This window comes from Megalobrama amblycephala, linkage group LG23 (assembly GCF_018812025.1).
Source record: "Megalobrama amblycephala isolate DHTTF-2021 linkage group LG23, ASM1881202v1, whole genome shotgun sequence".
NCBI lineage: Eukaryota > Metazoa > Chordata > Actinopteri > Cypriniformes > Xenocyprididae > Megalobrama > Megalobrama amblycephala.
This window is the reverse complement of record NC_063066.1, coordinates 6506124-6529261: the sequence shown is the minus strand read 5'-3', so window position 1 is coordinate 6529261 and position 23138 is coordinate 6506124. Positions and strand designations below refer to the sequence as shown.

The 23138-nt window shown below is 36.3% G+C and overlaps 2 long non-coding RNA genes across 2 annotated transcripts; one reads left to right on the top strand and one right to left on the bottom strand.

Moving 5' to 3' along the window:
• Positions 1–835: 835 nt before the first annotated feature.
• Positions 836–11465, bottom strand: LOC125259223. Its single transcript, XR_007182755.1, has 3 exons — positions 11240–11465; positions 5499–5555; positions 836–2060 (listed from the first exon to the last, which is right to left on the bottom strand). It is a non-coding gene; the product is annotated as an uncharacterized LOC125259223 (long non-coding RNA).
• A 6593-nt stretch (positions 11466–18058) lies between these two features.
• On the top strand, positions 18059–18799 carry LOC125259398. Its single transcript, XR_007182789.1, has 2 exons — positions 18059–18206; positions 18531–18799. It is a non-coding gene; the product is annotated as an uncharacterized LOC125259398 (long non-coding RNA).
• The last annotated feature ends 4339 nt before the right edge of the window (positions 18800–23138 follow it).

The window sequence follows — 23138 nt, the reverse complement described above, 5'->3', positions numbered from 1 at the left end:
AGTTTTCCTTGCCACTGTTCGGCAGTAATATCAATACCACCATGATTAGTTTTAACAGTATGTAACCACCGTATATCGACATGAAATATTAATTCAAAATCACCTACGTGCACAATAGCTTCATATTTATACCTGTGAATGATCTGACGCGCTACCACGGCGAATGATGAAGGGAACAACTGCCAATTCCACCAAGTGGTTAAAACGTATAATTTGTATTCATTAAAATTACTTTTAACATTTAAAAACAGACTTGTTCAAATTCCAAAGCTTGTCAGTCTTACCAACAGGAACTAACAAGCTTTGTAATTTGAACATGTCTGTTTTTAAAAGTCATTGTAATGAATTCAAATTATACGTTTTAACCACTTGGTGGAATTGGCAGATGTTCCCTTCATCATGCGCCGTGGTATCGCGTCAAATCATTCACAAGTATAAATATGAAGCTATTGTGCACATAGTTGATTTTTAATTAATATTTAATGTCGATATACAATGTTTACATACTTAAAACTAATTATAGTATTGATATATTTGTAAGACTGTTGACTTTATAGAACAGTGGCAAGGAATACTAACATTACCGAGCTCTGAGAGCCCCCTAGTGGTCTGGAGCATTTCCGTTGTGTTGTGGCTTTATTTCGTTGTGTTGTGGCTTTATTTCATTGTGTTGTGGCTTTATTTCGTTGTGTTGTGGCTTTATTTTGTTGTGTTGTGGTTTGATTCCGTTGTGTTGTGGTTTTATTTCGTTGTGTTGTGAATTGATTCCGTTGTGTTGTGGTTTGATTCTGTTGTGTTGTGGCTTGATTTTGTTGTGTTGTGAACTTATGTTTGCTTTTTTAATTTCGTTGTGTTGTGCACTACTGGCCCACTGTATAAGAGAGTTACCAAAATAAAAGTTTACCACTCTGAAACGTTCAGCTCAAGTTGTGCTTGCAAAGTTGGTTCAGAACCATCTGCTTGGTCATCAGCATTTTCAAAATCTTACTCAGGCCCAAACTGATATGGTAAAACCAACAACATTATTAACTGTGTGTTTATAGTTGCTTTAGAATCCTTGGAAGCTGAAGCTGAAGCTCGTGATTATGGTAAGGGCTGTTACATTTCTGACACAAGCTTGAGGTGTTTGGCCAATCACAACGCACTGGGTCAGCTGGGCAATCACAGAACTCTGGGCTTTTCAGATGGAGGGGCTTTGTAGAAGCTGGGACTCAATTGACCCTTTTTACAGACTGTGATGATGATGCCTCTGGGCAAAGAAACTTTAAATACATACAGGGATAATTAACATAACCAGGAACACATGCAAACTCAATCAAAAACCATGGAGACAAACTAGCAAATGGAACACAGGCAAACAAGAACAGAACCCAAACCAAGAAAACAAAACCAAGACTGAATATACATGTAACATTACAACTTCAAGCTGGGTGGAACCAGTGGGGACACAGGAGACTTTGGGCTGGATGGAACCAGAAGGGATGGGAGATTAATATAAATATCCTTTTCCAAATCAAAATAACCTGCATAGGTCAGCAGCAGCTCACCCTCAGTTGTGGAAGTGTGTGCGGGGTCTTTCTCCATTCCCTCAAACTCCACTAGTGCTCCCATGGCGGCAGTTGATGTTACTGGCTCATGCACCTGGTCAGAGTCACTGTGGGGCTCAGGCTCCAGGGCAATGGTTGGCTCAGTCCTTTTTTACTGTCGCTCACTCATGCATCGCAGCAGACTCTAGCTCTCCATCTGCAGTTGGCCCTAGCATCATATCCGTGCAACGGGGTGATGGCTGGCTGGGCTCTGAGTCCGGAGTGGGGCTGGTGATGTCCTCCACTGGGCAGATGGTGAAAGCCGATCCATTATTTACCAGAACCCTCTCCACAAAAACGTTGAAATCCTCTCGAGGACCATTACATGGTAGGCATGCCTTGGACTGCTTGCTGAGGCTGGTGATGTAAAAAACGCAGAGTGAGCGATCCAGATAGTAAGTTAGGCATGTCAAATCCAAAACAATCTCTGGTGTGGTCCTCCAGGGAATGGTCCTTCTGCTCGAGTCAGAGCAGCTGGATGGCCAGCAGGTCCATTTAATGAAGCGCACGATGAAAGAAAAAACAAAAACAGTCTTTAATAAAATAAACAATGAATACTCAGGAGAGCGCAGGAGAATATACAATGCAACCACATTAATACTGACGTTACCAGACAAAGAAACTGAGGGTTTAAATACATACAGGGATAACTAACATAACCAGGAACACATGCAAAACTCAATCAAAAACCATGGAGACAAACTAGCAAAGGGAACACAGGCAAACAGTAACAGAAAACAGAGAAAACAAACCCAATACTGACTATACATGTTGCGGAGTGATAGCAAATTTGACATATTTCTCTCTTCTGGCTGTTGTAATCATTTGTTCCCCCCTTTTGAAAAGTCGTGGAAATGCTATCATGGATTTTTTTTTTCCTTTTCCATTCACCACTGTAGAAGTTAACCCAACTAGACGACTTCCGCTTCTGAGAACCCCGGAAATGTGAAAAGGGTCCATTGGAGATTTTCAGACAGACTAGGAATAAGGTACTGCAATAATGTACTGTATGTGAAAAATAATGTTTTTTGAATATTAAAGCATGTTAACCTATTCTATTACACCCAGTAAACAAAATAATGATCTTTTAAATAGCATCATATGACACTTTAACAAGGATCCAAACAAGTCCAAATAGTGAGAAGTTCTAAAATATTTTATTGGCTAGAGATTGTAAGTAAAATATATTTTAAAAATTATCTTTAGAGGGGCTATCAAATATTGTTGTGGACAATGGGGGTCTTATACTGCCTTACATCAAGGGTCTGATGTAACGTGGAATACAAAATAACAAAGGAAGTACATGAAATCATCAGCAACCTGCTGATATATGATGTCTTAGTGGAATAGTGGTTCATGACCATTTCTTCTACAGCAGAGGTTCTCCAGCACGGGACTAAAGTCCACTAGAGAGCCTCAGAAAACCTCAGAGGCCACAAGATTAGTTTGAAATAAAGTAAAAAAAAAAAAAAAACGCTGAAATTCATGATGTGAGGCAATAACATGTAAACGGACATTATTTCTCTGGTGGAAATGCACTGCTGAACTTTCAATTGGACTTTTTTTTTTTTTTCACTGCTGTGTAGAGGTCTGCATGGACTAATTTTCCATCCTGCTTCAGCGAGTTTCTTCCCACACCTGCCAACTTTAAAAAAGTTGGTACACAGTGCCTGCTTGCAAAAAATCCTGTTATATATTTTTAACATATATAGTTATATGTTATATATCCTAGTACTATGGGGGTTTGAATATTATCGTCCTGTCACACAAAATCATGTTCATGATAGAATCAATCACTTGCTGTGCCCCCCGGCTCCTTTGAACCACTAATATAAGGGATCGTTCTTATGTATAAGCTGACTGACATAATGAAAGAATAATAATGAACAAAGACGTTTTACGAACATATATACTATGAACAATTGTGGCCTAATTGTGGCCACAAATAGTAACACTTTGTTTAAAAAAAAAAAAAAAAGCTTAAAGTCAGACACAAAACTGGAATGCACATTTTATGAAAAGTAACAAAAATCAATGAACTACTGATAAACCAATTATGCAATTCAGTACAATGCAGAGTTCAATTAGCACAACATTAGTGCCCTCAAAATTCAGCTGGAAATATTGTCTATAACTCATTGTATAGATTAGGTCAATTTTTACTAACAAACAAACAAACAAACAAAAAACAAAAGAGATTGAGGAACAAGCATGTCGTTAATAGAGTAGAAATGAAAGTTGTAAATGTTTCCATCTCAGTGACTTCAGTTGTGAGCTTATTATGTCTTTGACATTATAAAACAATGTGAGGCTCATAGTACTGTCTAGAATGACAGTTCGAGCGCGATCACCCATGCTAGTTCAGTTAGCGATGTAGCCTACTCTACCTCAGCTTTGACAACGAGGGCCCTACAGCGGAACTGAAATCTCAGACACGGATTTTATTTTCTATGATGATTCAACATCAAAATAAATCTCCAAACAGAAGCAAAATGTATGCAGGATGCAAACATTTGAATCAGAAACACGCTGCCGTCATTAAAACCATCAGTTAAAGCCTATATACCCGCAGCTCTCTAAACTTTCTCCTGCCGGGACCTGTCAAAAGCACTTAGACGACTATGCTGTACACTTCACAGAGCATTATACATGTGGTATTCCACACATAATACGGCGGGAACGATGCCAAAGTCGAACAACCTTGTCTAACATTTGTAGACACTAATGCCATGCAGTGTGCTTGCTTTGCCGTTAGCACCTTTCAAGCACTGTGCACGACTGAAAGGTCCCAATTCTTTTTATTTTTTTTTTTTTTTTTTTTCCAGTTTATACTGATAACAGAACGCCGTGGCATGCATTTGCTGACCCAGTGGTGATACAAAAGCCTGCACGTAAGCCTGCACATTAGCAGGTGCTGGTGAACATTAAAAGAAATGCAAAGCAGTCAAAAGAGAGATGGAGTCAGCACACAATATTGCTGAAAATGATATTCAATCTACCCTGGCCTGCTCAGAATTGTGTCCGACACAACGGCAGCAACGATGTGAGCATTTTGGAGAGCGCCCAGCTTATCCTGGCTCCATGCTGGGTGTTGCGGCTATGGCTGGTTATACAATAGCTCCTTTTGCTCATTTGTGCATCTCTGATTTTGTCAGATGGAGGGAGAACAGGTTGCTAAGTAACTATTAAAGGGTAAGGACAATTTCTACCTTTCAAAAAAAATAATAAAATAAAATCAAAATATAATTGAAAAGACAAGCCTCGATGCTGAGCGGTATACTGTTAATTACATTCGGCACATTTAATAATTAGCCTGTGACATGAGTGCACTTTAAAGCACACACTAAAAAATGTTAGGTTGTTTCAGGCCCATGTTTAGGTCAAATGTGGACAAACCCAACCGTTGGGTTTAAAAATGTAATTAAAAAAATTAAACCAGCGGTTGGGTTTGTCCATATTTGTCCCAAACATGGCATGAATGCAGTGCATGATATTTGATTGCTTTGTTTCTCAGCCAATGAAGGTGAGGGGAAGAAAAAATTTAAGTTTTTAGAAATATGTTCTTTGTATTACTGATAGTTCTGAGAAAAAAAAAAAGAATCATTTAATGACTCTTAAATATGCCATGTGTAAAAAGTAATAACACATTTTCCTTTTTAGAAGTGCACATATTTTTCAAAGTAAACATATTTTTATATAAAATATGAATTATTCATTCATAATTATTACATTTTTATTACAAGTATACATTTCTGTGAATGTACTTAATCATTTTCAATTTTTTTTTTTTTTCTAAAATTGTGAATTATTAATTCATAATTATTACATTTTTGAGGAGTCACACATGACATTTTACAACATGAACGAACCCTACCTTCTCATATTTTTTGAAATTTTAAAATACTTACTGACCTTGTTACAGTCATGAGGGTCTGCAGGGGGCCTCTGATGTCATTTTATGCATGTTCACTAAAAAAAAACAAAAAACAAAAAAAAAACATTTCATTAAATAACATTTTTGATGTGAATAAAACCAGTTAATTTAGAATTTACTACAATGAGCACATTCTGAAACATAACAACGAATGAATCGCATATGAATGTCATTTAAAAATGGGACATAAAAACGAGAGTCACTTGCACCAATCATTTTTATTCATATTTCTAATCAAGGTTTTGTCTCTTTTTTCTCATTTTTATTGTTTATACTTCTCAACAGCAAACATTTCACAATTTCATATGGTATTGTTTGATACTGACATTGTTGTTTAATTTTCTCACACTTTGCCCATCAAGACACAGTTAATTGGTGCTAAAGAAGCCACATTTTTCTCAGTAATTTATTTATTTATTTTTAATTATAAACCATTTGATTTATGCTTTGGCTAGCCTAGTGGGGTGTTAATCAAAAATGGGGTCCTTTCAACAACAGCAGCACACATTTTACCATCAATTAGGCCAGTTCAAGATATAACCCTGAATGTCTTCATAGATAAGAGCCCATTCACAGCACATTTCATTTATAATGTTGTAAAGGGCTGCATCTGCTCTGTTATAGAGCAGGGAGCCGATTTTTCTCTGTCCTGAAAATTTCAGAGGCCATTAGTCCTGCGGCTGTCTTTACTTATAAATGTCACTCATAAGGCCACCGCTTCTGTCATTTCTCCATTAAAACTCAATTTTTGCACTTCTTAGTCTTGATAGACTGCCCTCCACAACAGTACTTTATTAAGAGCTGATTGTATAACACTTTGAAAAGGGAGCGAAAATGATATGGAAAAAAATCACATTTGGTTCTCCATCAGGAAAAAAGTCAGCTCTCTCCCGCTTTAAGTCAATTTTTCATTATGCTCAGCTATTGACCTTTCCTCCAACAGGAAGTGCTGCGACTATCTTTCTGAGGATTGTAATTGACAAGATGTCTCTTCTAATAGAAAAATGACCACATTTTTTCACAAGTTAATTATAAATTCAGTGGTTGCCTCAGTGCTGGCAGACGAGACAAGAGCTCAGTAAACCTTGGCCCATGTCAGGCAAACAATCATATCATTCATTATATCCCTGCCACACACATGCTGATTTTTGAGTTTTTCTCATGGCCTGAAAGTCACTAATCTTTTACATTGGTTTTGTCTGTATTTAGGAACACAAAGACAGCAAATTGCACTGTTGATCCTGAAATCATTCCTATTAATATTATTCATTTTAAATTATTCAGATCCACCATTTTTGTGGTGCTAAAGAAATATCTCAGCCAAAATGTCATTATTTTGTCATTATTTAGTAGGGAAACACCAATATTAAAATTCTGACACCAATAACTTGACATTGACAATTGATAAATAGCCAGTTATAAACTCTATTTAGTATTTGTTAAAATAGTTACTCTATTAAAATGATTAACTATTAAAAAATGTTGCCCAAATAAATGAAAATACAACACTACAACAAAGAAAAATGAGGCATAACACACAGTATGAAAAAAAAATTATCCTTATTTTTAGATTCAATAAAGGTTACATTTAAGAGTGTTAATAAACTAGTAATGTTTTTAAGATGTATATTTATGTATAATGTCTAATATCAGCCAGTAACTGGTATGGTAATGATATTTTCCATCCCAAATCTTTATAGTAATACAAACCCGATTCCAAAAAAGTTGGGACACTGTACAAATTGTGAATAAAAACAGAATGCGATGATGTCGAAGTTTCAAATTTCAATATTTTATTCAGAATACAACATAGATGACATATCAAATGTTTAAACTGAGAAAATGTATCATTTTAAGGGAAAAATAAGTTGATTTTAAATGTCATGGCATCAACACATCTCAAAAAAGTTGGGACAAGGCCATGTTTACCACTGTGTGGCATCCTCTCTTCTTTTTATAACAGTCTGCAAACGTCTGGGGACTGAGGAGACAAGTTGCTCAAGTTTAGGAATAGGAATGTTGTCCCATTCTTGTCTAATACAGGCTTCTAGTTGCTCAACTGTCTTAGGTCTTCTTTGTCGCATCTTCCTCTTTATGATGCGCCAAATGTTTTCTATGGGTGAAAGATCTGGACTGCAGGCTGGCCATTTCAGTACCCGGATCCTTCTTCTACACAGCCATGATGTTGTAATTGATGCAGTATGTGGTCTGGCATTGTCATGTTGGAAAATGCAAGGTCTTCCCTGAAAGAGACGACATCTGGATGGGAGCATATGTTGTTCTAGAACTTGGATATACCTTTCAGCATTGATGGTGCCTTTCCAGATGTGTAAGCTGCCCATGCCACACGCACTCATGCAACCCCATACCATCAGAGATGCAGGCTTCTGAACTGAGCGCTGAAAACAACTTGGGTTGTCCTTGTCCTCTTTAGTCCGGATGACATGGTGTCCCAGTTTTCCAAAAAGAACTTCAAATTTTGATTCGTCTGACCACAGAACAGTTTTCCACTTTGCCACAGTCCATTTTAAATGAGCCTTGGTCCAGAGAAAACGCCTGCGCTTCTGGATCATGTTTAGATATGGCTTCTTTTTTGACCTTTAGAGTTTCCATTCGGCAACAGCGAATGGCACAGTGGATTGTGTTCACCGACAATGTTTTCTGGAAGTATTCCTGAGCCCATGTTATGATTTCCATTACAGTAGCATTCCTGTATGTGATGCAGTGCCGTCTAAGGGCCCGAAGATCACGGGCATCCAGTATGGTTTTCCGGCCTTGACCCTTACGCACAGAGATTGTTCCAGATTCTCTGAATCTTTGGATGATATTATGCACTGTAGATGATGATAACTTCAAACTCTTTGCAATTTTTCTCTGAGAAACTCCTTTCTGATATTGCTCCACTATTTTTCGCCACAGCATTGGGGGAATTGGTGATCCTCTGCCCATCTTGACTTCTGAGAGACACTGCCACTCTGAGAGGCTCTTTTTATAGCCAATCATGTTGCCAATTGACCTAATAAGTTGCAAATTGGTCCTCCAGCTGTTCCTTATATGTACATTTAACTTTTCCGGCCTCTTATTGCTACCTGTCCCAACTTTTTTGGATTGTGTAGCTCTCATGAAATCCAAAATGAGCCAATATTTGGCATGACATTTCAAAATGTCTCACTTTCAACATTTGATATGTTATCTATATTCTACTGTGAATAAAATATAAGTTTATGAGATTTGTAAATTATTGCATTCCTTTTTTATTCACACTTTGTACAGTGTCCCAACTTTTTTGGAATTGGGTTTGTACATGAACTTTGCAGAATTGACAGTTATTGAAATGAACTGAGCTGAATAATAATTATTTTCTGTAGATCAGTGGTGGCGCCAGGATATTTTCATCGGGGTGGCACAGAAATCTTCAGTATTTAAATATAAAAATGAGTTTGACTATATGTATGGATAGTCTGTGTTTCTGTGTTCTTTGTATGTATGGGTTTTGCACGTTTAATTTAGTTTCCTGTGTTAGGGTACATTTACACGACAATGATATGGTTAAAACTGGTTAGTTTTAATTTTTATGGTTAGTTTTCCGCATACAGACGACACCATTGTCAAAACGATCCCCATTCATACGAATCCATGAAAATGACTAAAAACGCTGTATTCTGCTGGCAGGCCATTAGATGGCTATGAAACACTATAGACTGAACATGTAATGCACATGTGCATTAATGCCATCGTTTTCACAGATTCACGTTTTTGTTGTTCACATGGAGACCGCTTTCAAAACCTTGCACTTTGAAACCCGTTGTCATGTAAATGAATGGCCAAAACACATGAAAAGTTTTCCGTTTTTAGTTGAAAATAGTGTCGTGTAAATGGCCTCTTAGATTCCTCGGTTACTCGTTTGATTATCATTTACACCTGTTGTCCATTTGATTGATTGGTTTGTTCTGCATATTTAAACGCTGTGTTTCTTTCAGTTCTTTGTCAGTTCTCATTGTTTTAGATTTGGTTGTTCTGGTCTTGCTTCCTAGTTCCTGAGTTTTTTGTAAAATAAATGTAAAATTGCTGCATTTAAATCCTTTGCTCATCTTTATTTTCAATCTCACTGTGACACTATAAAGCACTGGAGTAATTTAGTGACTATAACACAACTGAATACAATTAATTTACTTAATTGTAATTGAGACAGTAGTGAATCAAGGTGTGTTCACACCACCTCGTAATTACGAGATTCTAGCTTGTAAAAAGTGTTCACGTCCTCGTAGACTCATCATTACAGCTTGTAGGATGGGAGTTTTCTGAAAGCTCCCACGTGTACCACGTGGCCGCTGTACCACCTGACCACTGTAGATTCATTTAGGTGTTGATTGTGGTGTCATAGAAATGCATAATTCCCAGTCTGAGGACGTGAACAGCTCTGAATGTAACGTCACGTGTTGTCATCTCAAGATTCCGGTAAATACGAGGTGGTGTGAACTCAACATTAGATCAAGTAATACTGAGTGAATGACAATATTTAATTAGTCAACCTTCATTAAATTTGATATAATTACTAGTTTCAAAAACTTGCACTGAAAAAGTAAACAACGGATGTTTAACATTCGCTAGTTGTCAAAATAGAATAGTTCCATAGCTAATACCTAAAATGAAATAAAAATGAATAAATAAATAATAATTGTGTTCTCTTTTGAATCCCCATGTGCAAGAATGTGATTATGACAAGGGTGGAAGCCGGCAGCACATAACTGCCAGAATGTAAAATTAGTTATTTTATGCACTTAAATGTCATTTTCATTTGTAATTTCTTACAAAGTAACACAAAATTGGCACCTTTTTGCTAGTACAAATGCACAGTGCTCACATTTATTGTGCATTAAATTACAGATAAAAAAATTACACATCAATTTGTGTCATAAATTGTAATCTCACACAGCAGTAAGCTGTATTTTATGCTGCCTTCACGTGCTCTCAGAATTATCGTAAATACCAGTTCTAAGGTAAAAACTGCACATGAATGCCCTCCCATTTCATGTGATGCAATAAGCTTGTAATCACGACTGCAGAAGTAGGAATTATCACATTTCCGCGTGAAGGCAGCATACCTTGGAAGAAATGTTCTTAAATGTGACGAATATACAGTAACATATGCATAGTTTTGACCAGAAGTGGACAAAGTATAAATCCATTACATGAGTGAAAGTATAGTTACTACTGGTCAAATATTACTCCGTTACAAGTGAAAGTTGTAAAGTGCACATCACTGGCAAAATGCTCAAGGTGGCCCGCTGTGCCATCATGGTGGTTTAGCCAGTCAGTGATGCTCATTCGACATGCTAGCATACGACTACCTTGAACTCATTTAAATACTTGTTTAAAAGTTACAAAGCTCTTTTCAAAGTCGAAATCATATTAGAAAAGAAAGGATTTTACGTTGTGTTTATTTGACAAGATTATGCTGAAACATATTTCTGATAGGACTTCAGTTAACGTTATTAGCCCAGCTGCGTTTGTGCATGTTAACGTCATTGTTGAACTTTACCTACGTTAGCGATGTATTCACAAGGCTATGGCAATTTGGCGGGCAAATCCATAAAAAAAAAAAAAAAACTTTTCACCGACTAACGTTACACTTACGTTATACTTACAGTTATACAGAAACTTTAGCTCTAAAAGCACATTCAATCTCAAGCTTTCAATAGAAATTAAGTTTACATACTTCAATATACTTCCGCAGGTTGGACGGCGAGTTTTTGAAGACTGTGATATGGTTCGTTTTAGGCAAACAAAGCAAATGTTTAAAACGAAACTAATCTTAAATCTTGTATGGCAGCGGGTGCGCGCACTTCACTGAGGAACCGTCTTCTCCCATTGTGTCATCAGCTGATCAGTGTTTAAAAAAAAAATCATCGACTGGCTTTCAAAGCTGCTACATAGTAACGACATTCAAGGACCTTTATAGAAACGTAGTGGAGTGAAAAGTACAATATATTCTCTTTCAAATGTAGTGAAGTTAAAATCATAAGTTTCCAGAAAAAAATAATACTAACAGTGTAAATGTACTTTGTTACTGTCCACCTCTGGTTTTGACGCTGCATGCTTTAATTGCCACCATTTAAAGGGGCTACAGAGGATCTTTTCGTCGACTGAGAAACCAAAGTCCGTTAGTGAGTTTTTGAAATGAGCGCATGCATAAGAACAACCCCCCCCACGAGTGTTTGTTTACCACCGGCATTCGCAGTGTCGTGTTAGTGGATTCATTATGTCGGACTCACCGCAGGTAACTCATAATCTGCAGTTGTTACTCCTGTCTCCTGACAAAAACATTGCATGCGGCACCTGTGGAGTGTGGAAAGTTACTGGAGCGCGCAGCCGCGCACGTCTCTCACAAGGAACGTCATGGCAGTGATTGACAAGCCAGAGGGCCAATCGGCGCACGTCTCTCACAAGGAACGTAATGGCAGTGATTGACAAGCCAGAGGGCCAATCGTTTACGCGATGATCGTGTAAAGGATTGGCTGATGTTTTTAAGGTCCCAACCTCGTGCATAGATGATGTATATTAATATTATTCCTTTCAGTGCACCTAATAATAGTCTTTTATCAGTTAGTAAAGACAGTTTCAAGTAATATTGCAAAAATGTATAAAACAAAACATTCTCTGTAGCACTTTTAATCATGTAGTAATTATTCCTTTACAATTTTGTATATCTACTGTTTGCTGTTTGCTGTTGATCTACTGAAGCTCCCTTGTTACCTGTACATTTTCCACACTCGTTTGTCATTCCAAACCTGTATGCTATCATTTTTAATTTTTTTTTTTTTTTTCCTATAGAACAACAGTTCATAGTCGATACAGGCTGTCAAGCTTTGAAAAAAAAAACAAAAACAAATGAGTCCACATGAAAAGTAGACCATAATACACAATATATTTATTTATTAAAATAAAAGAATTAATAAATAAATAAATGTGTTAATAAGTAAAATAAAATTATTGAATTGTGTGAATAGAAAAAAAAAACAGCATACAGTTTTGAAATGACACTCTGGTGTATAAATAATGACAAGATTTTTTTTTATTTTTTGGGGGGTTAAGTATCCTTTCAAATTCAAACCAAGCAAGAATCACATCTGCGTCTCAGTGACACAGATGTTTTATACAACTTCAATATCTGAAAGAGAATGTGTCCGGTAATCTAATAATACAGGTGATTTGCTTTGTATTACCAAACAATTCAGGAGACAACGGATCATCTGTCAAGGTAATGAAAACATGACAAGTCTCCGCCGCATACATGCTCATCTGCCCTTCATTTGCCCCCGGTACCTCTCCCTGAACCCTGCAAGTGATAAGAATGACAAACACACTCAGCAAACTTGAAAATGATTTAACAGTCTGTGAGAGCCACTCATTCATTTCTGTCTGTAACAGAGCTCATCTGCATTACGCTCACCTCAGTGGCATCATGGTCACTAGCTCCAGACCATAGGCTATTCCATCAGCAAAATGTAGATGAAATGAAATTGTGGAACTGCTTCCTATTTGTTTGTTTGTTGGGGGAGGCCATCTCCTCTATGATTCAAACTGACCTTTTCCCAGGTGAGATTGAGGATTTGGCTGAGTGTTCGAGCTGTTCCTGCATACCCACTCCACTGGTGCCCACTGAAGCAGGGCCGAGCAGTTTAGAGTCAGCCACGTGTCACGGATGGCTAAAATGGGAAGCACTTGGACACTGACTGTGTGCGGTTTTGGAAAGACCTGTGTTTTGTGCAGCTTTAAAGCATGTTAAATCAAACAACTCTAGACTAGGAAGACTGAATTGGATGTTCTTTTGACTCTGCTATGGTGCAGAGGTATTGTCCTTATGTTTCCTTACAGTGTTGTGCCATGCTATGTCAGTCCGTTTGTGTTTGATAGCATGTTCTTTAAGTCAAGTCATATATATGATCCACTCTCGCAACTTAAACCATTGGCAAAAACTATCAAAGAACCCTGCAAAGGGGAGTTGGCTGTCAAATTAAGGGACCAAATGTGCAGTGCTGTTCATTTTAGTATATTATGGAAGCATACCCAACTTTTTCCTCTTCAGAGTGGAGAGAAGCTATCTCAAGAGTTATTCAGCTGTGACTTGATAGACATCCAAGTTTTGGAAGCTTTTGCACATTCTGCTGAATCAATTCATAGTTCATTTAATGGAAAGCTCTGTAACAAATAGGAACAATTTGGATTACTTCAGCAATATCATAAAAGCAAGGTATTTTCACCCATGTTAATATTTGTAAAAAAAAATAAATAAAATAAAATAAATAATAATAGAGTGATTTTGCTTTTAAGGTGTGGTCACACTCACAGACAAAACAAACGAACAATAAAAAAATTGTCTATTGTCAATGGTGTAGTGATGTATGAAGCACCACTCATACAGAAGTCACTTTCAAAAGAAGAAGCTTTCATCATCACACGGAAATCCAGATCATGTGGATTCCCATGATCCAAAATGATGAAAAAAAAAACCTTGACCAGTACATTACTTGTACTGCTGACAGCACAAATAATAGTTCCAAACAAGCGTAATGGTGTTTGTATTGTTCCTGAATGTATCAGAGCTTTTGAAGAAGAAAAAAAAAAAAAAAACATGACGAAATAATTCAATGACTCACTGATGAATACAGTCGCATGTTTCATTCCTGAATTAATCAACGGTTTTGAATGAATCAGTTGAGTGTATTATTCAACGACTGACTGATGAATACAGTCACGTTTCGTTCCTGATTAATCAGCGGTTTTGAATGAATCAGTTAAGTGTATTATTCAACGACTCACTGATGAATACAGTCACGTTTCGTTCCTGATTAATCATCGGTTTTGAATGAATCAGTTGAGTGTATTATTCAACGACTCACTGATGAATACAGTCACGTTTCGTTCCTGATTAATCTGTGGCTTTGAATGAATCAGTTGAGTGTATTATTCAACGACTCACTGATGAATACAGTCACGTTTCGTTCCTGATTAATCAGCGGTTTTGAATGAATCAGTTGAGTGTATTATTCAATGACTCACTGATGAATACAGTCACGTTTCGTTCCTGATTAATCATCGGTTTTGAATGAATCAGTTGAGTGTATTATTCAACGACTCACTGATGAATACAGTCACGTTTCGTTCCTGATTAATCAGCGGTTTTGAATGAATCAGTTGAGTGTATTATTCAACGACTCACTGATGAATACAGTCACGTTTCGTTCCTGATTAATCTGCGGCTTTGAATGAATCAGTTGAGTGTATTATTCAACGACTCACTGATGAATACAGTCACGTTTCGTTCCTGATTAATCAGCGGTTTTGAATGAATCAGTTGAGTGTATTATTCAACGACTCACTGATGAATACAGTCACGTTTCGTTCCTGATTAATCATCGGTTTTGAATGAATCAGTTGAGTGTATTATTCAACGACTCACTGATGAATACAGTCACGTTTCGTTCCTGATTAATCATCGGTTTTGAATGAATCAGTTGAGTGTATTATTCAACGACTCACTGATAAATACAGTCACGTTTCGTTCCTGATTAATCAGCAGTTTTCTTCTTCTTTCTTCTTTCTTTATTTATAAAGACCTTTTACACAACTACTAGTTGATCCAAAGTGCTGTACAATACAGGTAGAATAAAATGAATAAGAGACAACAAAACATTGAAACACAACATAACAATACGATTTACATGGCTAGATAAAAGCTATTGACATAAGATGATTTTTAAGGAGGCATTTAAATACAGGTAAAGAAGGCGCAGCTCTAATCGAAGCTGGTAAATTGTTCCATAGACTAGGACCAGCAACAGCGAAGGCTCGATCACCTCTGCAATGGAACCTAGATCTAGGAACAGTGGATCTTAGGGACCTATTTGGTTTATAAATAGAGATTGCCTCTGAGAGATATGGTGGGGCTTGATTGTGCAAGGATTTGTAAACAAAAGTTAAAATTTTAAAACTAATTCTAAATTTAATTGGTAATTTTTGAATGAATCAGTTGAGTGTTCTATTCAGTGAATCACTGATAAATACAGTCACTTGTTTTTGTTCTTGAATGACTCAGCACTTTTGAATGAATCGGATGAATGAATTGTTCAGAGATTCACTCGAGAATGCCACTTGTCACCATCCACTGGCTCTCACTAAAAAACACAGTGTAACCCGGGTAATCAGGTTACCAGTTAAAAGATTAAAAATTATTTAAAGATAAAGTTGTAAGCTAAGAAAATGAAGACGAGAGGAAAGTTCCAGAAGGAAAACTGCTTTGTCCAATAGCGGTTCTCATTTCTGTGACTGACTCTCCAAAGGGCCAGTGTTAGCAGCACTTCCATAAGTCCCGCCCACAGGCTGCGCCGGTGTTACGAGATTTTCGGTTTCTGAGATTTTCGGTTTCAGAAGGCGGAGCTTACATGAATATTAATGAGTTTCGCAGACATGGGCGATTGCACGTGCAACTGAGAATTTTAGTTCACATTGTATCTCAAGACATTAGTGGATTATTCCATAAAGGTAATTATATTCTCAGACTTTCAACACGTAACAGTTTATAATGTGCTCATTAGTATGCACGATTTGTGCAGTCGTCTGTAACAATGACAGATACTTCGTGTAACAGCAGAACACCTTCAGCTATCGTCTACAATGAGTTCTGCTCCTCGTGCTCTTCCTTTGCGATGTTTTAAAACTCGGTATTTTATTGGTTGTTATTATTAAGTACATCACTGCCTGTAACAACTGAAATAAACCTGTAGCCTATAAATGTTTTTGAGGACTTAGCTATATCTATTCTGGTATTGTTCTTAAATTCTTGTTCATTTTGATATGATGTAGGCCTATTGCTCTTCAAAAGGATTAAAATTGTTTATGTTTAGGCTCACCAAGGTTGCATTTATTTGATCAAAAATAGGCAAAACAGTAATATTGCAATTTGTGTTCTATTTCAATATATTTTAAATGGCTGTTTATTCCTGTTCCTCCAGTCTTCAGTGTCACATGATCCTTCAGAAATCATTCTAATTTGCCGTTTTGCTGCTCAAGAAACATGCTACTATTATCAGTGCTGAAAACAAGGAAACCATGATACAGTGCCTGTTGATTCACAGAACAGCAAGTTTGAAGAACAGTATTGAAATCTTTTGTAACATTAGAAATGTCTTTTTTCCCCTATAAAAAAAAAAAAAAATCTATTTAATTAATCCTTGTTGAATAAACTTCATCTTTGTGAAATTCATTTTTTTTAAAACAAAACAAACAAACAAACAAACAAACAAACAAACAAAAAACTACAGTGATTCCAGACATTCAAATAGTAATTTAATGCAAATGCATTTGTGTAAATTATTTGGGGGCCACTGTCTGTAAAAAGATAACGTTTTGTTGTTATAAAAATAGTTTTAAGTAAATAAAGTCATTAAAATTCAAAGAGAGGTAAAAATGTCAATCTTTGACTAAAAATGTAATTTTTTGATCTGAGAATAGCTTTCTTATGTGTCATATTTTCATATATTAAGGGACTGCTACAGTAGCTAAAGTTTGTTGTTGGCAAGTCCATGCCCATCTTTTTGTACAAAAACAAAATGTCATTAAATTTCTCACATAATATCATATGTTCACTCCATCACACATTATACAAAGCATCTATTAATCAAAAGCAAATCAAGGCCATATTGCCATCTTTATTCCAGGATTTGTGATATATGTTTTGACATAGTTTAATTTTTTTTTTTTTTATTTCAAAATTTCAATTTCAAAATTTCATGTGCCCCTAATTAAAACCCCATGAAGAACATGCATGTTTATGAACATTAATGACCAGTGAATTCAGGTTGACTGGGACACTTTTGTCCATTGAGATGACTGGGAAAAAGTTTCCCGATCAACCTTAATATATGTCAAATAATGAATGTTTGTGTATCAAAATAAATTGTCAATTTATATCACTGATCATCATTGTATATCCAGGTAGACAAGTCACACATGGTCAAAACAAGGCATGGCAGAGAATAACAAAAGGTTGCAAAAATCTTTATTTAGCCACTGATTTTGGACATTATTTATTTCATTTCCAGAGGGATGACCTAATTTTAAATCTTCATAACGGTTAGGTAACAGAAGAACATAGCAATACATCATTGAAATGGCAGCTGCATATTTTTTAACAATATGTTATTTATTTATTTTCCCATTTATTTGTTATATGAAATCAGTATAATCTACTTCAACTCATTCAGGATGCTTGGTTTTATTGAGTAAATGAAAAATTAAACCTTGTGGTGTCAGTGTATCTTTCTTTAATATATATAAACGGAAACCATGAAAAGACAATATATTTTCAGCAATATTTTCAGAATTTTCCTCTGAAAATATTTCCTCTGAATTTTAGATACAATGTGAACTAAAATTCTCAGTTGCACGTGCAATCGCGCATGTCTGCGAAACTCATTAATATTCATGTAAGCTCCGCCTTCAGAAACCGAAAATCTCAGAAACCGAAAATCTCGTAACACCTGTGCTGCTGCATTGCCAGAGTGAGTCAGAGGAAGAGAAAGAGTAAGAGAGAGAGAGAGAACGAGTCAGAGTCAGAGAAGCAGCTGAGAGAAAATAGATCGAATACAATAAATACTTTGAATATATCTGAAGTTATTACCTTGGTGAGTCACATTCTAAGTCATATCATATTATATAAGAAAAGATTCGCTAATTCAGTAAGTAAATTGATGTGAAAAGTGATTATATATAGGTCACGTGAGTACAGCGCGTGCAGTAGTAATAGCACAAGGGCTAAAGGTAACTCACGTGTGAACGTGCTAACGAGCTAATGAAATGCGGACAATCGGAAGTGTGACGATTAAGTGTCAATAAATTCAATAAGTGTTAAGATGATGAGTTAATGTGTTATTTGAAGTGCAAATATGATATTTGTTGATGAATGTTTGAATTTGATATTAATTGTTGTTCTGCCTTGTTTATGCAAGGCTGGGTTTTTTTGTTTGTTTCTTTCTACGTGATCTGCGAGAGTTTCCTGTTTGTGCCATAATTAATCCTTTTGAAGAGGAATCGTCTGTGTATCGGACGTGATTAAATGTGCACAATGGCGAGCTACCCACGGACCTGTTTCCACTTTGAATTGTGCTTTGAAATCATCAACTGGTAGGAGAATTCCATTTTTTCCCTTGTTTTTTGGACACAATACTTTTATTCGTCGAACACATTTGATATTTTTGCTTCAAAAAGGAGAGATTATCTTTTGAACTTGAACTGATCGAAAGAGTTCAACAACTCTTTGAACTGAATCATTTGATTCACAGACTTTGGTCAACTGAGTCGTTTGATCCATGAACTTTGTTCGATTGAATCATTTAAGGGTTTCGTGCATTTTCAACTCGTATTGTTGATATACTGTTGAATTTGAAAAAGAAAGTGATTTGTTTTAATCAATTCTGAATCATATTCAGTGTTTTGAGTCAAACTGAATATCCAATTATATTTCTTTTTGGGTTATTGAATATAATATTTTGTTGACGGTTATATTATTGTAAAATACCTTGCTCAAAGTGAAAGAAACAGACACATTGTTTTTTTGATAATTTTCTTTATTTTTACATTTTGTGAAGAGTGTGAAACTTCAAATTGAATTGAAGCTGTCAAGCTGTTGAATTCTTGGCCCTATAGACCTTGTGTAGCCCCGCCCCTTTTCAGCGCTGCGCTCGTTGTCTTTTGACACTCCGGCTTGTATTTCCACAGCGATCTTATGTATTTATGAATGAACTGCTCATTTTAAAATCCTCCCGTTCTACTGACATTTGTTAAGACACCCGCTTTAAACATTACAGTGCTCATGATGACTTTTGTTAACTCTACAACATGTAAATCCACTTCACCAGCTAATTATTCTTCAACAGCGATGCAATAGAAATATACAGGGCTTCCGCGAAAACGGAAGTTCAAAGACAATATTCTAAAGATGGCGGCGCGCATGTTTCTCTGGAAAATAAGTTCTATAAGAAATGACATAAGAGTTGGTTAACTGTTTTGATTCTCACTGTTACCAATCAATTGTTCTTATCTGTGACTTATCTAATTGAAACCAACTACAAAAAAAAAGAGAAACTTTTCCTATAAATACAATTTACTAAATCAAATCGAAACTTACTCAACCATTTACTCACCTGCTGCATCATCTCCTCTCTCCAGTAGACGTTCCTTACTTCTGATATCTATTGGCCCATACTGAATATCATTAGTAGTTTTAGCACATCAGTTAAGTTGCACGCTACATGCTACAACAGACTGACAGTCTGTCTGGTATTCGCAAACATAGATTAGTTGTATATGTTTTTATTAGCAGTTTTAGATTGTGTTAATTGCAATTTATTTAAAAAACATGATTGCGACTTTACGATTTAAAGATTTAACTTAAAATTATTTTATATTGTTTGTTGTCAAACAAAATGTTGTTTCTGGTTTCATCTTTAAAACATCAATAAGATTGTGCTGTTTCAGTAAGTGGTTGATTGGGAGCCTGGCTATGTTTAAAATAGAAATAAATACCATTGGTCTTAAAATGTCAGGGAGACCACAGTTTAATTGGCTAATCAAAAAGGCCCCAGTAAGGGCTGGACAGAGGGATTACAGTCAGAACCAAGTCACCCTGAGTGACAGCCAAGATTTCTAGTGTGTGAAGAAGAGTAATTGGAAAGTGCTGTGGAGTACAGGGAAGGATTTTTCATCATCTTGCCAAATGGCACTAAGGATCTCTAGCATATCCTTCCTCATAGGAGTAACATCGGTCTTTCTGGTTTATTTTCGAGTCTGTATATGAATATCTCTGTAGATCGGGAATGATTTAAAAAATACGTTTAGCACCATTTAATTCTTTCAACTGGAGTTTTAATGTGCGTCGAGTGAAACGCGGGCAACATATTCAATATTTAAAGGGGTACTTCACCCCTGGAAAGATGAATGTGTATTTAAAATTGGTCATTTATGTAGTAGAAATGTGAAATTATTTTTGAATTTGGAGCTTTCTAGACTGAGAAAAGGCAGAAAATGTATTTTTGACTAATGTGGATGAAAGACAACAACTCCCAGAATGTACTTGTTTTGCTGCCCTTGCGAGGCCTCGCCCAAACCACGCCTATCGGTTACAGGCGGCATTGCCAGGAAAATTCAAACAACTAGGCTTGCTTTGTTACATATTAATTCTATAAATCCTGAGTTAGTTCATACATTTACAGCGAAATGGTGCTAAATTGCTTTGTACCTGGATGTACACCCAAAACCAGGAAAGGACAAGTAAGTTTCCATCATTTTCCGATTAAGTTAAAGATTTGGAGCGATGTAAACAGTGGCTGCGGGCCATCAAACACCCGAAGTTTGGAGATGACACCGTTATAGAAAACCTAAAAAACCACAGAATATGTAGTCTCCATTTCAAGCACGAGGACTACGAACCAAATATCCTTGCAATGAAGAGAACCATTCTGAAGAACACCGCGATACCATCGATATTCACTTTCCCAGAGGACGAACAGCCTGGGCATCTGGTACTAAGCGTATTCGCCTAGAGGTAAGACTCGCTGATACTAGACTGATAACACAGTAGCCTATATGTAGTGTTGTAGGTAGCAGTAAAACTGCAAACTTAGCAAAGTAACGTTAGATAGACAATTACATATAAGTTGCATATAAGTTGACTGTTATCAAAGTAAAGCCACTGTTCTGTAAAACTGAGTTAGTCTATTTATCTATTTATGCTAACGTTACCACAAAAGCCTGTTGCTGTATTGGTTGAGATGACTGCAGAGACCGATAAATTTGCGAGATGAACCACTTATGTAGTGCAGACAAAATAAAGTTAATTACTGTAAGCTTAAAAATACATTTGACACCCACTTTTGATAAAATCTTTGATCTATGTCCGTGAGTAACCTCAAACGCGCATATGTATGGACGTGGTGAAAAATTGCGGAACTACCTGCTATTACTGGCTGTAGTTTTAAGCCTTTTATTTACAGAATAAAAATGCATAAATCTCTCATCTTGGGCTGATATGAAGGGGGGAAAGCATGGTAATTCGAAAATACTAGTGGTATTCTACTAATACAAAGCTTAATGCTAAATCCTGAAGTAACCCTTTAAAAGCATTAATCTTATCAAACCATGCACAATAGTACACCATTTGTACACAAATCAAACTGCAGTTTGCAGGCAACACATTAAACACAACAATTGCACTTCATAGGATGTTTATACACATATATTGATGTTCAAGAGTCATGCAGGCGTAAAATAAAGCTAATGAAGCATTGCCATTATTTTTTCCTTTCTGTCTAAAAATCTTCATATACATCTCTGGGGGAGTTATGGGAACCCCTTGACATGTTGTTTTCTGTTCATTAACCCACCAGCTGCTCATTCAAATAAGCCTAAAGGCAATATCTCACTGTTGAGTCACCATTCAGTCTACAACTCACAACTGTGGGTGTCCTGTCCCGACTTTCTAATTCTCACCTTTTCCAGGTGTTCCGCAAGACAAAAAAAAAAAAAAAAAAAAAAAAAAAAGGCAGTGCAATGGAGGAAAAATGTGTAATATTATTCAATCCTTTGCATTTTGTTTAGAAACTCCAGCATTGTCGACCAGCGATTGTTATGCAGTGCATATTTTAGCATATCCAAAATCTGATTACATGCACATTTCATGACCATATAGTGCAAAGCCTACCATAATTTTACAGCCCTTCTTTTCTTCCCCAGCACTCATAAATCCTATGATTGACTGTGGATGTGCCCTTATGCGGAAAGCAGAAATGCATAGGGAGAATAGCTCCCTGATGTATCACATTAAAATATGATGCACAGCCGCGCTTTTTGCCAGATTACACTAAATAATTCACTTGCCTTCAGAAAATGAAATGTGCATCTGTGCAGATTATTTACTGTTTTGAAATTATTATTATTATTTTTAAAAAAAGCCATGGTAAAAATCCAGCTAGATTGTACTAATGGTTAACATACAAGTGTCCAAATGCAACAGCAAAATAACCTCTTTCCAAGAGGGTATATGTCTTTGAATTGGTGTTTGAAATGATTTAAAACAAGGATTTTAAGGTTTAGAATCACTTGTTTCCTTTGAGACTTTCTGAGACATTCTCTTGAGACTTTATCTTCTGTTTTTTTTTCTGCAGTGAACATTCTGAACACAGACATTTGAAATACTGCTAAACCTGAAATATAGTTACTGCGAGCACATGCATTTATGTGCTGAACGTAAATGTGACCATCACGTAATTTGTGGTTCCCTTAAGGTAAGATAAGGTAAGGTAAGGTAAGGTTTTGTGATGCAGTCCTATTCGTCCTATTCCCAAAACGCCCTGGTACATGATTAATAAGGTTGCAATGTTTAGCCATCTGCCAGTTTTGTTTACATTATTGTCACATTTAATAACTTTAATTACTCTGAAAAATATCACTTAGAAACCTATACTTAATCTAAATAGGTATCATTTATCTACAGATTTTAAATCAAGGCTACCTGACATTTTAAGTTCAGCCAAGCCATTTACTTAAAAGTTCTGTGAACA